This window comes from Aquarana catesbeiana, linkage group LG04 (genome assembly GCF_042186555.1).
Source record: "Aquarana catesbeiana isolate 2022-GZ linkage group LG04, ASM4218655v1, whole genome shotgun sequence".
Classification (NCBI taxonomy): domain Eukaryota; kingdom Metazoa; phylum Chordata; class Amphibia; order Anura; family Ranidae; genus Aquarana; species Aquarana catesbeiana.
Genome location: NC_133327.1, coordinates 51,149,324 through 51,167,551, shown reverse-complemented (window position 1 = coordinate 51,167,551; position 18,228 = coordinate 51,149,324).

The window sequence follows — 18,228 nt, the reverse complement described above, 5'->3', positions numbered from 1 at the left end:
TATACCAAAAGGTAGTAAATAAAAGAGCTGAGCTGAAAGTATTATTAGATCATGAAACTAGGATAACTTTTAATAGGATTGCAAGAGAAAGATATCAGTGGGGAAATAAACCTAGTAAACATCTAGCAAGAATATTACAAAAGAAAAAAGCCATCAACTATATAGAGAAAATACAAACTAAGGAAGGTAATATGGTTTACTCGCCCAAAGGAATTGTGGAAATATTTAAAAATTACTACCAAGAATTATACTCAGTAGAGCAGCGGGAAGCCCGACCCGGTGAAGAGTAGAAAAACAACTAATTTCCTTAGGAAGGCGGGACTCCCGAAAATTTGCCGTAGAGGCCAGGGAGGCACTGGAGGCCCCAATTTCTGAGGAGGAAATAGGGAAGGCCCTGTCAGAATCGGCATTGGGGAAAAGCCCAGGGCCGACGGATTTACACTGTCTTACTATAAAAAATGTAAAGCAATCTTAATTCCAAAGCTTTGCCAATACATGAACTGCCTTGGGGTAGAGCATAAAATTAGTAGGGATGCATTATCAGCTGCTATCACCGTTATTTTGAAAGAAGGCAAGGAAACGTTATGCGCTAGTTACAGGCCAATTTCATTACTGAACGCTGATATAAAACTTTACGCTAAAGTGTTGGCTGGCAGGCTGAAGGGGGTAATGAATATTCTGGTAAATCCAGACCAGGTTGGATTTACCCCTAAAAGGGAGGGGAGAGATAATGTGGTGAAAACTGTACTCTTACTCCAAATGATAAAAGAGAGAGGCCCCCCCAGGACTACTACTGTTGATCGATGCTGAAAAGGCTTTCGACAGGGTGGACTGGGGGTTCATGATTCAGACTCTGGAGATTATGGGCATTGGCCCAAGAATGATCAGTTGGATTAAAACATTATACCACCATCCCACAGCATCAATAAAAGTAAATGGTCTAATGTCTCACCCTTTCAAGATGAAAAATGGGACGACACAGGGGTGCCCCCTGTCGCCATTGTTATTTGTCCTATCCTTGGAACCACTTCTGACCACGATACGTAATGACCCTAACATTAGTGGATTTAAGCTGGGAAAGGAAGAACACAAACTCTCAGCATTTGCGGACGATATACTCTTTTATGTCACGAATCCCCATAGTACAATGCATAGCCTATCAATTACCCTGAAACAATACGGGGAAATCTCTAATTTCAAAATAAATCTAGCAAAGTCTGAGATATAAAATATTAACTTAAGTCAGACGGAAGAAAGAGCACTGAAAAATTAGTTCAAATTTGTTTGGATGAAAGAATTAAAGTATCTGGGAATTAAACTAGCAAACACAAGGGAGAAGATCTAAAAAAATAAAAAAAATAAAATAAACTATATTCCCCTACTAGATGAAGTTAGGTCCGACTGTAAAAGATTCCTTGGGAAGTCGCTATCATGGACAGGACGGATCAATACTATAAAGATGGCGATTCTTCCCAAGATTATGTACAGGTTCAAGATGCTGCCAGTAGTACTCCCTCAACAATATCTGAGAAGATTAAAAATGCTGCTTATGAATTTAATTTGGAAAAATAAAAAACTGAGAGTCTCTTTGCAAACGTTGAAACAGGGGAAAACGAATGAGGGTTTAGTGGTCCCCGATATTTCAAATTATTAAAAAGTTGTAGTGCTGTCCAGAGCGGTAGAATGGGCCAAGGAAAAAAATTATAAAAAATGGGTTAGTATAGAGAAAACACTTAGTAAAGCACAATTGGGAAGTATTATATGGAATCCTCCACAGCACAGAAGTCTAGATGAAAACACCGATGCATGGACACGTAATCTTTTTAAAATTTGGGATGGGATATACAACCGACTTAAAGCGGAGTTCCACACAAAAATGGAACTTCCGCTTTTCGGAACCCTCCCCCCCTCCGGTGTCACATTTGGCACATTTCAGGGGGGAGGGGGGTGCAGATACCTGTCTAAGACAGGTATTTGCACCCACTTCCGGCATAGACTCCCACGGGAGTCTATGCCTCTTCCTGTCCCTCTGCGCTGTCTCCTGGGAAACACACAGGTCCCAGGAGATAGCGGAGACCAGTTACGATGCGCAGCGCGACTCCCTCACCTAGGATGGCGGCGGCAGCTGCCGAGAGTAAAGCGATTCATCGGCGTTGGCTGCCGACATCGCTGGACCCTGGGACAGGTAAGTGGCCATGTATTAAAAGTCAGCAGCTGCAGTATTTGTAGCTGCTGGCTTTTAATATTTTTTTTTTGGGTGGACTCCCTCTTTAATGTTAAATATAATTCACCTTTAATTGCACTGATAGATAATGAATATTTTCCACCAGGAATAAATAGTATAGGAGGAGTATGGTTAAAAAAGGGGGTTACACAATTAAGGGATATAATTTAAAAAATTTACAATTATCCCAACACAGGACTTAATGCACAATAATCTTGCACGGGGGATGGTTGAGTGGCGGTATCTCCAGTTGAATCATTTTGTTAAAAACTTAGCTCAACCTATTAGATCCGGAGACGATCTTACCATCCTCGAATGACTGTTCTCAGAAGAGGACTCAAGGAACATCATATCAAAAATGTATAGGGTACTGTTGAGGGCAGATGAAGTAGAGATACCGCCTTTCATCAGAAAATGGGAGAGGGAATTGGGGACAACGCGAGATAAGAAATTCATTGGAAAAATCTTGAAACTTGCTCACGCTTCGGCAGTAGACAGTAGAACTGCAGAATTGAATTATAAGTGCCTGGTAAGATGGTACGCAACTCCTGATAAAACAAGTAAATTTCTGAGCAACACACCATCACACTGTTGGCGAGGTTGTAGGGAGGTAGGATCTATGACCCATCTGTGGTGGGATTGTCCTAAAATTAGGGAATTTTGGAAAAAGATTCTTCAATTTATTAAGGAAATTACAAAAAAAGAAGTAGTGGAAGACCCGTGGGTGGTGTTGTTCCATGGAGGGGTGGGTGACATAAAACAGTACAAAAGGACGTTGGTTCCTCACCTAATAAATGCCGCAAAAAAACTTATACCCATGAAGTGGCAAAAGGAGTAAACCCCATCAATATGGGAGTGGATAGATTCGGTAGAAGAAACATACACTATGGAATGCTGGGGAAGTAGTATAGACAAGGTTAACAACAGAACCATGGAAAAATGGGAGGGTTGGAAAGCTTTTAAAAATACTTGGCGTTATGTTCAGGAGTTGAGATCGTAGATCTATGGCGAGGAGGCGATTTGGCTTAGGCCTTAATCAAGCGATCAGGGGGACATGCAGAGGTTGAGGGTGGTAGGAGGGGAGGGTTTAATGGGTAAGGTCGATGTGGGGGTATTTGGCAATTTGATAAGGTTGAATACATTTAATACATTTTTTTCTATTTTTTTTAAATTTACTACTATGATGTGACAATGAGTGGGGATGGAAAAGATGAATTGCAAAGTTGATTCAAATCCCTCAAACCTGTCTGCTGAAGTGGCAAAAAAAAAAAAAAAAATAATAATCAAGAATGTGTGGCTTCTTCTTTCAATGCTCCGAAACTTTTGGTGTGGTAAAATTGGTGTTTTCTGTGACAATGGGGGTTATTTCCTAAGGGCAAATCCACTTTGCACTACAAGTGCTGTTTCAGTGCAGTCTCAAGTGCACTTGTAGTGCAAAGTGTCTTTGCCTTTGGTAAATAACACCCAACAATGCTTTCTAATGTTACACAATCACGCCATTTTCAGGACTCCCCAAATTTCACTCAGGGTCAGCTAAAAGAAACACAAGCAGTAAATGTCAGCAAATATTTTAGTAGTTAAAATTTATTTTTTATTTAAAAAATGTCTCAGACATTGTCTGGCATATTGATGGCCCCCCTACACGCAAAGTATTCCATGTATCTTAGACGGACCTCGCGGGCACTCGGGGGGGGCAAGCCAGGACGGCCAGCTTCAAGCGCCGTCAGGGTTGGTTCATTGAGATTAATTCCGACTTCAGGCCCAACTGAACCAGCATAGTTTACAGAATTTATCCTTAAAAAGTTGTGAAGAACACAGCAAGCCAGGATGATATGATTGAGTTTATACTCCGCCATGTGTTTGGGTGTAAGAAATAGGCGGAACCGACTGGCCATTATTCCAAACGTGTTCTCCACCACTCTTCTGGCTCTGGCCAGCCGGTAATTAAAAACCCTCTTGTCCGGGGTGAGGGTCCTCATAGGGAATGGCCGCATAAGATGGTCCCCCAGCGCAAACGCTTCATCCGCAACGAAGACGAATGGGAGTCCTTCTGCGTTGTCTTCTGGAGCTGGCAAGTCCAAGCTGCCATTCTGGAGACGCCTGTAGAACTCCGTCTGGGCAATGACTCCACCATCTGACATCCGGCCATTCTTCCCCACATCCACATACAGGAACTCGTAAGTAGCCGACACCACCGCTAACATCACAATACTATTGAACCCCTTGTAGTTGTAATAGTATGACCCCGAATTGGGTGGTGGGATGACGTGGACGTGTTTCCCATCAATTGCCCCTCCGCAGTTAGGAAAGTCCCACCGCTGGGCAAAGTGGGAGGCCACAGTCTGCCATTCCTGTGGGTTGGAAGGAAACTGTGGAGTCAAACAAGAATAAAAAATTAATAATTTTGCACATAAACATGGAAAGCAGATTAGACACAAACATTCTTGACCAACATCAGTATAACTTTTTTTTAGGGACTATTTAAAGACAAAGGTATAAGGTCCACCTATCACATTCCTCCCCCACCCCCCTCTCATGGGCCCTTTTTTTAATTTTATGGGGGGGGAGATGTTTTGACCAGGTAACCCTCTCCACTTCATTGAGAGATGAATGCTTAAATATTGTGGATTACTTTGGCCAGCCCCTTCTTACTTTACAGTATTGGCAGCCCACTGGGCGGGTAAGAAGTGTCATAATACAAAGATATAAATACACACTGTACACATTTTAGCACATTTTTACATTCTGCTATTATCTATCAAGATAATAATAGGATACAAAACTTAAAACAGTATCATATGAAAGTATTCAGGCAGGCCCTTGCACTACATGCTTTGGGGAATTCATCCATAAATATGACCACAAAAGAGGTGGGTATAGTGTGTAGGGGTTTGGCAAGTCAGAAGATAGAGGATTGGTATCAGCTGAGTTAACAGTTGGGAGGTGGGACGGTTCCAAAAGATTTTGTGACCCCAAAAAAAAGCCTCTGGCACTCTGCCTGAATTTAAAGCACACATCACAATTTTACACATTTTAGGGGGTATTTAGGGTAAAGCACTACTATGGAGCTGACAAAATACATTGTTAAGTGACTACACGAGGTGAATATAGGGCCAGGAGAGCATGCTGGGAATGTAAGTGAAGGCAAATATGTACGAAGGACGAAAAAAATTACATAAAAATCCAGCATGCATGAGGACAAAGGGGACATTCACAGCATATTACAATCATGGCAATTAGGGAATAAGGGAAGAAATAAAATATATTATCAAACATTAAATACAATAAAATGTGATATTAAAGGATAAATCTTACCTTAATATACTCCTTCTGCAGGACCTGAATGATGGCAGAACAGGTCTCTTGGATAATGATCCCCAGAGCCTGGGGGGAGATGCCTGTCGAGAACTTCAAGTCCTGTAGGCTTCTCCCCGTCGCCAAGTACCGCAGGGTGGCAATGAGCCTCTGCTCTGGAGTGATGGCTTGCCTCATGCAGGTATCCTGCCTGCTAATATAAGGGGTCAGCAAAGCCAACAAACGGTGAAATACGGGGTCCGTCATCCGGAGAAAGTTCCTGAAATCATCAGGATCTCACGGAGCAAAGGCATGTGACAGAACTGGCCACACTGAAGCAACCAATTCTTGGTCCATGAACTCCTCCTCACCCTGTTCATGGACTGGACTTGTGTCAAGGTCAGGACCCCAACACCAAGCCCCCACACAGCACGAACTCTACGAGGAGTATGCATACGCAACATGGCTAGAAAACGGTCGGCTGCTCAGAACGAAGTAACAGAACGCACTGAAGAACAGCAAGGCCTGTGAAGAGCGACCTGAAAAACAGTAACGAACGAACAAGAACACAATGACAGAGTCATGCGTCACTTGCTGCATGCACTGAAGAGCAGATACAAACCCACAAGCACAAACTGAACAGCAGAAAACGATCTGAAAACCACGAGTCTGAAAAAGCGCGAATCGTCTTTCACCAAACTTTTACTAACACGAGATTAGCAAAAGGAGCCCAAAGGGTGCCACGCTTGGTTCTGAACTGGCCTTTTCTAGTCTCATTGTACGTGGTGTACATCACCGCGTTCTTGGCGATCGGAAATTCCGACAACTTTGTGCGACCGCGTGTATGCAAAACAAGTTTGAGCCAACATCCGTCTGAAAAAATCCATGGATTTTGTTGTCGGAATGTCCGATCAATGTCCGATCGTGTGTATGGGGCATAAAAGGCTCAACACAAAAATCTCATTACTACTTCCACCCAAATACTAGACCGCCCTACTTCCTGCCGTGAGGAATTGCGGCAGGAACTCAGGACAGACTACGACACATACTTCAAACGCATGAAATTGTCCTTCTACTCTCAAAACAACAGGGCAGGTAAACTTTTAGCCTCCCAACTCAAAAAAAGGCAAGCACGCTCTAACCTCACACATATCATACACCACCAAACTAACACCACGCTCCAGAACCTTAAAGACATAACCAATGCCTTCAGAGATTACTATGAATCCCTTTACAACCCTAACAAAGACCCACACACCCATCAGCCGGCACAAGTAGAGATAAATAACTTTCTACAAGGAATTCAGCTCCCTAGAGTAGATGCCACCACACTTCAAAAACTGTACGCTCCCTTCACCACTGGAGAAATCCCTTCCCATGCACCTCAGAGCTGACGGATTTTCGGCCAAATATTATAAGGCATTCACATCAATTCTCACCCCCAAACTAGTAGATAATTACAATACTGCAGCCTCTATAGGTTCCTTTCCAAGGGAAATGCTCCAATCCGTAATAGTCACACTACCAAAACTGGCAAAAGACCCTTCACTCCCCCAAAACTTCAGGCCCATTTCCCTATTAAATTCTGATCTAAAAATATACACCAAAATTTTAGCTAACCATTTAATGGAGATCACGCCATCCATCACAGGCCTTGACCAAGTGGGCTTTTTAAATGGCAGGCAGGCACCGGATAGGACCAGAAGTATCCTGAACCTTCTGAGATTTGCAGAGGTCTCCCAGGAATGTAGCACTTTCCTGGCCCTGGATGCAGAAAAGGCCTTCGATAGGGTCTATTGGGGATACCTATCTAGGACCCTGCACAAATTTGGAATATCTGGCCTGATACACTCACAATTATGTCCCTTTACTCAAATCCCACAGCCCAAGTCTACACCTCCAGCTTACTCTCTGACCCCTTTACACTCTTAAACGGAACTTGTCAACATTGCCCCCTCTCTCCAATTATGTTTTTACTTGTTATAGAACCACCAGCGGAATACTTTAGATCCAACTAAGCAATTAAAGGCATCAAAATAGGCCCCGAAAGCCAGAAAATAGGACTTTTTGCTGATGATATTATCCTAACTATGACCAAACCAGAATCCTCTATACCAGAAGTAAAATCCCTATTAAACAAATTTGGGCAGGTTTCCTTCTATAAAGTCAACACTAATAAATGTTTTGCCTTGGCACTTAATGTATCCGAGGACGAAAAATCCAGACTCAAGAACGCATTCCCATGTAACTGGGACTCTCCCTCAATTACGTACCTTGGGATAAAGCTAACCTCCTCCTCCTCTAACATTTATTCATACAAATTTCCTCCATTACTGACTAAAATAGAAGAGGAATTAAACCAGATCAGTAAACTGCACCTCACATGGATGGGGAGGATAACTGCATACCAAATGCAAGTGCTGCCGAAATTACTATACCACTTCAGAACATTAACCATTCCTATCTCACATAAATTTTTTTCACAATTAGCAGTTAGTTTGCACACCTGTACAAACCCAAACACCTTGGGGGTATGGGCCTTCCCAACGCTCAAACATACTACGCTGACCATGTACTTGACCAAATGCGATACTGGTTTTCTTGCTAAACAGATAATCGGTGGTCCAACATAGAAAGCGAAGTCACCCTGGGACATAACATCCCTGAGGTGGCCAAGACCATACAGCGGTTTAACAGGACAGGTTCCACTCAGAACCAGCCTTGCCATGGTTGACCAAAGAAGTTGAGTGCACATGCTCAGCATCATATCCAGAGGTTGTCTTTGGTAAATAGACATATGAGTGCTGCCAGCATTGCTGCAAAGGTTAAAGGGGGGGTCAGCCTGTCAGTGTTCATACCATACGCCGCACACTGCATAAAATTGGTCTGCATGGCTGTTGTCCTAGAAGAATGCCTCTTCTAAAGATGATGCACAAGAAAGCCTGCAAACAGTTTGCTGAAGACAAGCATGCTAAGGACATGGATTACTGGAACCATGTCTTGTGGTCTGAGGATAAAATTATTTGGCTCAGATGGTGTCAAGCATGTGTGGTGGCAACCAGGTGAGGACTACAAAGACAAGTGTGTCTTGCCTACAGTCAAGCATAGTGGTGGGAGTGTCATGGTCTGGGGCTGCTTGAGTGCTGCCGGCACTGGGGAGCTACAGTTCCCTGAGGGAACCATGAATGCCAACATTTACTGTGACATACTGAAGCAGAACATGATCCCCTCCCTTCGGAGACTGGGCCACAGAGTAGTATTCCAACATGATAACAACCCCAAGCACACCTCCAAGACGACCCTTAGAAGCTAAGGGCAAAGGTGATGGACTTTCCAAGCAGACCTAAACCCTATCTGTGGAGCATCCTCAATGGAAGGTGGAGGAGCGAGTGGAGAAGGTTAGAGGTCTCTAACATCTACCGGCTACGTGATGTCATCATAGAGGAGTGGAAGAGGACTCCAGTGGCAACCTGTGAAGCTCTGGGGAACTCCATGACCAAGAGTGTTAAGGCAGATGGAAAATAATGGTGGCCACAGAAAATATTAACACTCTGGGCCCAATTTGGACATTTTCACTTAGGAGCGTATTAACTTTTGTTGCCAGTGGTTTAGACATTAATGGCTGGGTGTTGAGTTATTTTGAGGGGACAGCAAATTTACACTGTTATACAAGCTGTACACTCACTACTTTACATTGTAGCAAAGTGTCATTTCTTCAGTGTTGTCACATGAAAAGATATAATAAAATATTTACAAAAATGTGAGGGGTGTATATATATATATATATATATATATATATATATATACACACACACACACACACACTGTATATTAAACCTCAAAATATAATTATATAAAAATATAAGTATATTAAACAGCTAAATACACAGATGGACTATACAAGAACACTGTTTTCTCCATCTAGCCCTGAGATTTACATAGTTCTGCCATATCACACAATCATCCAGATGACACCACTTTCTCCATAACAGTTATAGACTATAGATAGAAAGAGTACAGTTGTGTTTACTTTCCACCCCCTGTCTGCTGACTGGACAGTGTATGGACAGCCACTGACTGAAGAGTTCATACTTCTGCTCACTCTTCTCTTTCCTCCTATTAGCATCTTCTTAGTCAGCACATTTTAATAAAGCACACCTGATTAGAGATTTGCATAACAAAATAAATTGTTTAGTTTTCAATTCATTAAGTTAATAATTTTGTTTTCTCTTATTCGTTATGTTAGAATGACTTGATTTCGGAAATTGTTTTGTATATTCAGATTCATTTTGTGCATTCGTATTTTCGGAAGTTATTCTGGAATATTTGGATTAATTTGTTATGTTATTTCGAATACTTCAAACATTAAGGCTCAGTTCACACTATTGCAACCCCAAAGTCCTTCAGCTTTGCATTGCAGCTTGCTTGCAACTTTCATGCAACTTTGATGTCTTGTGACTTTGTCTTTGGCAAATAATAACACAGAGTGGGACACATATTATTGAACTTACAAAATCCTCTGAACTCGCAAAAAACGAAACAAATGAATACAAATTAATTTGATGTTTTTGTTATCATTTATTTTGATTTTGTTGAAATTTTGTAGGATTGTGATTCAGAGATTCGGATATATCCAAATCTCTGAATAAATAAAATTTTGTCAGAATTTTGATTCATAACTAAATTAATTGCACATGTCTACACCTGCTTGGCCCCTAGTCTTGGCCCTAACAATACCAGCCTGAGTGATGCAGTCACATTTCAGTAGTTACAGTGCTTAGGTTTAAAAATGCATTTAATGATTTATTAATGAGTACAGAGCTGCATTAATTTTTGATATTTATATTTGTCTGGTGTTCTGCTTTCATTTAAAATGGTATCTGTCATTTGACTTTTTATCTCAGAATTTTGACTTTGAAACTCAGAATTCTGTCTTTTAATCTCAGAATTCTGACTTTAAAAGTCAGATTTTTTTTAAATAAAATCTAGGATGGCCCCAGGGCTGTAATTTCTGTGATGCTGCTTTAATTTAAAATGGTATCTGTTAGAAGGTCTAATTTCTAAAAGATCCTGAAAGCAAAAAGGTTCTGCTTGTTTTGCTCCCTGTATAGAAAACTAAAACACTCTGTTAAACCCATGCATGAATTCCCATGGTATTGAATATTTATTTGTAAAAAATGAAAAATAGTTCATAAAGGATTTAAACCAGTTTAAAAATGTTTAAGTGTTCAGAAAATGAAAATAAAATTGTCCCTAAAAAACTTCAAATTCCTTTTTTAATGCCAGCATTACTTTTGTGTAAAATTTGTCTTCTGCTAAAGCCATCAAAATGGCAGGTTTATTCATACAACTTTTACCCTGAATTCACTTTAGAAATAGAAAATGTGTGAATCCTGAGTGAATTTGCACAAATCCTCTGTGAAAACATTTATAAATAGATCTCCAAGAATTTGTCATAAAAAAATATATGTCAAATATATCTGATCAAGATCTACCAGCCCCCAGAGCAGTCACCTGGCCTGCTGTGACTTTAATCTTGCTTTACTTATAAAAAAAAAAAAAAAAGAAGTAGATATAGGTGTAACAAATTTGTATAATGTATTTTCAATAATTGTTTCTGCGGGGGGGGTTAGTGCATTTTTATACACATAAAAAGTTGCCTGAAATGTATATTTCCTTTATCCCTGCTTGATTCTAATGGTTAGGGAAGAAAGACAAATTATATCTGTAATAGTAAGTTCATTAAATGCTGATTTTAGGATCATTGTTAGTTCATAATTTACTTGTAAGACATTTATTTGGTCAACTGGTTGATTATGTTCTATGTAACAAAATGAATTCATTAGGTATCTCTGTTTTTTTTTTTTGTTTTTTTTTAAGCCAATCAACTTATTAGGGGAGGGCTGAAAACAATTGGCTGGGGGGATGTGGAACACCACCAACCAGCTCTTTTATGGAATTGATGGATGAATCAAAAGTGTGCCATTGTCCTGCAGTGATTGCTCATAGTGAAACATGGCCAAAGAATGGCATCTTAGAGCCACAAGGGAAGTTGGTGCTTGAGGACCTTTTCAGACACTGTGAGCGCAGGTGAGAACAGGGAGCAGGTAGATGGGCAGCATGGGTTACTGACTGCAAGTCCCAATCTGATTGAGGCCTGAATGATAAAGCATCTCCACTCAGGGCCACCAAACCAATATCTGTATTAATCATACTGTATATGCCCAGGGGTCAAATGCCCCATGGCTCAGTTCTTCCCTGGATCTTATTAATGCAATGATTGAGAAACAGATTTTCTCAACAAAAACGCCTTTTTCACCTCTTTGTTCTTTAAGCTATATATGAGAGGATTAAGCATGGGAATGACAATGACATAAAATACAGAAATAAATTTTTCTTGGTCCGTTGAGTATTGAGATGATGGACCGAAGTACATAACCATTGCTGTCCCATAAAATAAAATCACCACGGTAATATGCGATGTGCAAGTGGAAAAGGTTTTAGAGCGTTCAACAGAGTGAATTTTTAAAATTGATGATAAGATGCAAACATATGAGCAGATGATAAGCATAAAAGGCAGAAGAAGGGTAAAAAAACTGATTGAAAATATCACAAGTTGATTCATATATATATTGTCACACGATAACGTAATAACAGCTATAATCTCACACATAAAATGGTTGACCTGGTTTGGGTTACAAGCTCTCATTGGCATTAGAAGCGATGGAACCACAGATATAAAAAAGCTTAAAATCCATACAAAAGAGGCCAACCAGAAACACGTTCTCCACCTCATAAGGATGGGATAGTAGAGAGGGTTACAGATGGCAACATATCGATCATAAGCCATGAGGGCTAGGATAAAGCACTCCGTATCTCCTAAGAAAATACTGATATATACTTGAATGCCACATCCAGTGATTGAAATTATTCTATCTTTAGATAGGAGGTCTACTAGAAGTTTGGGCATGGCTGTGGAGGAATAGAAGAAGTCAATAAAGGATAAATTGCAAAGAAAAAAGTACATAGGAATATGCAAGTGACGACTTATCAAGATCATGCATATCATAAGACCATTTCCAATGATAGTTATAAGGTAGACCACAGAAAACAATAAAAACAGTGTAATGTTAATTTTAGGATTTTTCGAAAAGCCCAGCAGAACTATTTCAGTGGCCAAGGTCCTGTTGGTAATTTCCATCATAAAAGAGCCTTAAAAAAATAGAAGATCAATTTAAAAAATATGAGAAGTTTAGCAGCATACCATACAAAGATAGCAAAGAAAATTATTTGAAGATCAGCATCAAAAGTAGCACATTTAAGGCAGATAGCCAACTTGCCAGTGTATATTTCAGGGCTTTTTTTTTGCTTTATAGGTAAATTAACAAAAAGTTCTTCCCACCCAGCAATATATGCAGTACGGGTCAAAATAAATACTGTCATTTCCAGCCTTCTGTACAATTTTCTCTCAATCTTAACCTCTTTCACATTTATTCAAGCAATTACAGTAATTTTGTTCCTGAGCAGAGTGGTACACAAATCGATCAGCCCTGAAGAAAGGGGTGCAGAACCTTGAAATGTGTTAGATTAAATCTGATTAAAGATTAAATCTATTTAAGTTAATTAAATATTTATTGAAATACCCTACAAGGTTAAAGAGACCAGTTTCTTCCAATAATTTTGCCTTTACAAAAGTGGTCATAATTTTACATTCTTTCTCTGCTAAACTGAGCCTTTCCTGGTCTATTTCATCAAAGCCAGTGCGCCTTTTACAGTATGCTCATTTCTCGTTCTTCAGCCTGTGCAGAATGAGCAAATGGACAATACACCAGGATACTTTTTATAAAGTCAAGCATACATTGAAATAAAACTATTTTTAGTTCCTTTATTCTGTGTGACAGTTTGTCTCTATGTTATTCTGTACTTATATTTAAATAATATTTGATTAAAGAAAAATAATAAAATTGCATTAAATAAATAAACATGAACTGACAATATACACATTGGATAAAAAAATAGAAATGAGAAATTTCAAAGCAAAGTGATATAAAACAATAAACATAAAACACAACAGAACAATAGAAAAGATTTTAAGTGTGGTATAATTTACATTCTGTATCTTGTTATATAAGGGCTAACATTAGCAATCAGATGATTTCATTTAGGGCCCTCAGTGAGTTACACACTTATGGGATCAATTATGTTCTTCTGTAAATATGACATACAAATATACAAAGATAGTAACAATTTTCCTTCTTGATTGCATAATTTGGAATGAACGTAAAAAAAAAATTAAACTTAGCATCAGCATATTCATTGGATTACAAAATTAAGAAAAATGGGTGCACCGTTATTTTAAACTGTAATGATAAGGTGTTCACTTGTGAGCAGAGGCACTTAGTTGATTTGGTTGCTGTTTATTGGTAATGGTTACTGCACCTGTTGAAAACACATTTAGCTGTTTCCACGCAATCTTCATGCAACATAGCTTGCTAAATGTTTAGTCAGATGAGAGGGACTCTTGACTGGTAACTTCCATGAAGCCATGACATGATACAGTAGGTTTTCTCTTGCTGGCTGGTCTTTGCCAGCTCTAGGTGGATGAGTCAAGGGCAGAAGGTGGGGACATGGAGGTTGTAATTTAAAGAAGTGTGCATTTGTTCTGTGTGGGAAGAGGGGGGCCTCTGTTCAGTAGGGTTAATGTAGTCTATTGCTATCAGGCCCATGTGCATTTCCCTCCACCACCTGCCTTTTGCAGTAATCATAGATGACAAATAGTATAGGGAACTATAGGATGTACTCCCTCCAAAGTTTCAGTTTCAGCAAGACACCCTGGATAAGAAGGTTGTATTACCTGTGCAGTACCAAGACCTCCTTTAGGTGGTTTCTTCAGTTGGGAACTTGACAATTCTGTGAGGGTGCTCCAACCATGGCCTGAGATATTTGATCTCCATAGGGTTGTTTGCAGAGTAAAGTCTCTTAACATCCTACAGCTTGTAAAGAAAATAAATTCATAAAGGACGACACTAGAACACAAAAATGGTTAAACAATCATATCAATATATAAAGTATCTTTATCAAAGTCCATTGTTAAAATAAGTGAAATTTTTATTTTACAAAAATAATACAAAATATACTGCTTCCACCCACCATTAAGTAGCTCTCCAAAACAAATTGACAAATTGGGACCCAATTATTGAAGCTCTCACCGGTCTAGATCTTCATAACAGGAAATATCACACTCGATAGGTCAGTGGTCAATCATGCCATCCATTGACATGTACACAGCAAAAAAATTTGTTTCAGTTCGGTTCGTTTTGATTTGTTGTTTCTGTTTATCCGTTTTGCTGCATTTCATATAATAATATCTTTCGTTTTCGGAATTCATCTTCGTTATTCGTGTTCGTTATTTCATATAATATTTTCTAAATTAATTTGAATTCACGTATTTTTTTCAACTATAAGATTTCGTTCGAAGTGATATTCTAATAATTTCTTGTCCATTTTTTTTTAACATAGTTTTTTATTGATTTTCACAATGTACAGTACAAGGTAGGTTACAGTTAGTACATCATGTTAGATATACAAAGTGATAACAAAAGATAGGAGCTCAAGGTTTAAACAATGCAGCAAATATGCAGGCTTCTCAAGGTATAGTAGTAAATGGCCCAATAGGAGGTATAACCCGTCACCACATCTGGGTACTCACTGTGAGCAGGTTCTTGGTGGAACGTTAGTAAGCGGCCTGTCTCTGACCCAAATGAGGGTCTTTGGAGCTCTATCTCGTAAGTGCATATGTATAATAGTATTAAATTGGAGTTCCACACAAAAATGGAACTTCCGCTTTTCGGAACCCCCCCCTCCGGTATTTGCACCCACTTCCTGGCATAGACTCCCACGGGAGTCTACGCCTCTTCCCGTCCCTCCGTGCTGTCTCCTGGGAAACACACAGGTCCTGGGAGATAGCAGGGACCAGTTACGACGCACAGCGCAACTCGCACATATGCAGTAGGGGACCGGGAAGTGAAGCCGCAACGCTTCACTTCCTGATTCCCTCACCTAGGATGGCGGCGGCAGCTGCAGAGAGACGATCGAGTGATCGGCGTCGGCTGCCGACATCGCTGGACCCTGGCACAGGTAAGTGTCCATTTATTAAAAGTCAGCAGCTGCAGTATTTGTAGCTGCTGGCTTTTAATATTTTTTTTAGGTGGACTCCCGCTTTAACTAAGAAACAAAAAAACTTTTGCTATGGGTGTAGCGCAATACATATAGTATAGCTATGAGTTATAGTAGTTAACAGTAATAGTAAACATCGTATTACCTGAGAGGAGCAAGACAGGTAAACAGGGTTACATCATTCGGATGCTGAGGGGACAGGGGGTGTCAGTTGTGTGGGAGTTCGTTCATAGGGGGTTTGCATTTAGGGTGTTTAAGCCAAAGGTCCCAGTTTGTTTAAAAGCTAGGAATTTGGAGGTGGGCTTTTGGCGTGCATGAATTCCATCAGGCAGTGGTTATTTAGGAGTGTGATTATTTCCACGCTGGAGGGGGGTTGAAGAGATTTCCAGTTTTTGGCGATGGCTAAGTGTGTATCAATAAGAACATGGGAGATAATATTCCATGAGGGTCGAGGCCAAGATTCCAAGTCAAGGCCTAATAGTACCATTTGTGGAGTCAGGGATACAGGGACCAATAAGATGGAAAGGAGGAGTTTGGATAGCATAGACCATAGCGTGGTTAGGATCGGGCAGTCCCACCATATGTGGATTGGAGTACCCTGGGATCCACAATTTCTCCAGCACAGATTGCTTGCAGTTGGGTATATGTGGGCAAGTTTGATTGGTGTGAGGTACCAATTATGGTATATTTTTTGGACCGTTTCCCAATGAAGTAGGCATTTGGAGAATTTCAGGGTTGTTTGAAGCGAGCAGTGCCATTGTTGGGGAGTGTAGGTGCGTTGTAGTAAGTGTTCACATTTTAGCATCGTGGGGGATTTGAATGTTGGGCAGGTTTCAGTGAGGAGTTTGTAGAAAAATGAAATTCCTCGTTGGTGGGGTGAGGTAAGATTGAAAAATGTCAGTATGTGCCATGTAAGTAATTTATTTTGACGACTGTATTTTAGAGAGAATCGATTGTGTTCTAAGGTATTTGAAGAAGTCTTTATGATGATGTGAAAGGTGGTTTGAAGAGTGTGGAATGATTTCAGATTGGAACCCTGGTAAAGGATTCCGATATTGGGGATGCCCAAAGTTGTCCAGTCAGAGACATTGATGTCAGGGGTGAGGATGTGGAGAGCTGCCAGTGGTATATGCTGGAGCAGGCCTAGTGGGATACCCTTAGAGGTTGTATGGTGGCTTTCCACACCCGGATGGTGGCATTAACTGTGTCCAAGAATGAGTGGGTCTCGTGGTGTTGCAGTAAGAGAGCACACAGGATCAGTTTGGAGTGGGAGGTGAGTGCCGCTTGTTCTATTTGTAACCATGTGGTTTGTTGAGTAGTGTTCCACCAGGTTTTGGCCTGGTCAAGTATAGTCGCTTTATAGTAGGCCGTTAAGTCCGGCGCTCCCATCCCACCAGCAGTAACCGGTTTGCAGAGAGTGGTGCTTTTAAGTCAAGAACATTTGCCACCCCATATGAATGTGTTAATTATGGTTTGCAATTGCATTATTTGTTGTTTGAGGAAGGGTATGGGGAAGGTTTGGAATATATATCGGACATGGGGGAAAAGGAACATTTTAGCAAGGGCGATTCTGCCTGCCCAGGAGGCAGTTGTGTGTTTGAGGTCTTGTACGGTTTTGTGTAGTTTGGCTGTGAGATTACTAAGGTTGAGAGAACGTAGGTTTGATGAGGGTGTGGTCAGTTGTATGCCCAGGTATGTATGGGTGGAGTTAGATGTCCACGAGAAGGAGGTGCAGTTGGTAACAGCATGTTTGACTTGGTGGTCCAGTCCTATGCCTAGCATGCTGGATTTGGAAAAGTTGATTTTATAGAGAGAAACTTTGCTGAATAATTCCAGGGTGTTGTGTAGTGCGGGAAGTGAGGTGACAGGGTCAGTTAGGGAGATGATAACATCATCTGCGTATAGGCAAATTTTGTGTGTTTCTCGTGCTATAGCTGTTCCTGAGATAAGCGGGTTGTCTCTAATTGATTGGGCTAGGGGTTCAATGACAAGGGCAAATATCAGGGGTGAAAGTGGGCACCCCTGACATGTCCCATTGGAGATATGGAAAGGGTCTGAGAGTAGCCCAGAAGTAGCCCAGAAGTCAGTACTCTGGGGGAGGAGTAGAGGGCAAGTATTGCCTGTAGGATGGTCCCAGTAAAGCCAAATTTGCGGAAGACAGCAGTTAGGTAGGACCAATCCACCCTATCAAACGCCTTCTCTGCCTCAAGGGAGATGAACAGAGAAGGCGTTTAATGGTTTTTCACCCATTGTATCAGGTCGATGAACCTGTGAGTGCCGTCCGAGGCCTGCCCGCCAGCCACAAAACCCCCCTGATCAATATGAATTAGTTGCGCTATGATATCAGATAGTCGTGTGGCCAGGAGTTTGGCAAATAGCTTGGTATCAGTGTTTAGTAGGGAAATGGGTCTGTAGCTGGCAGGCTGGTCAGTTGGTTTACCCAGTTTTGGGATAGTGACAATGGTGGCTTGGAGGGATTCTGGTGGGATGAAGCCTGTGTTTGCGATAGAATTGAAAGTGTAGCATAGGTAGGG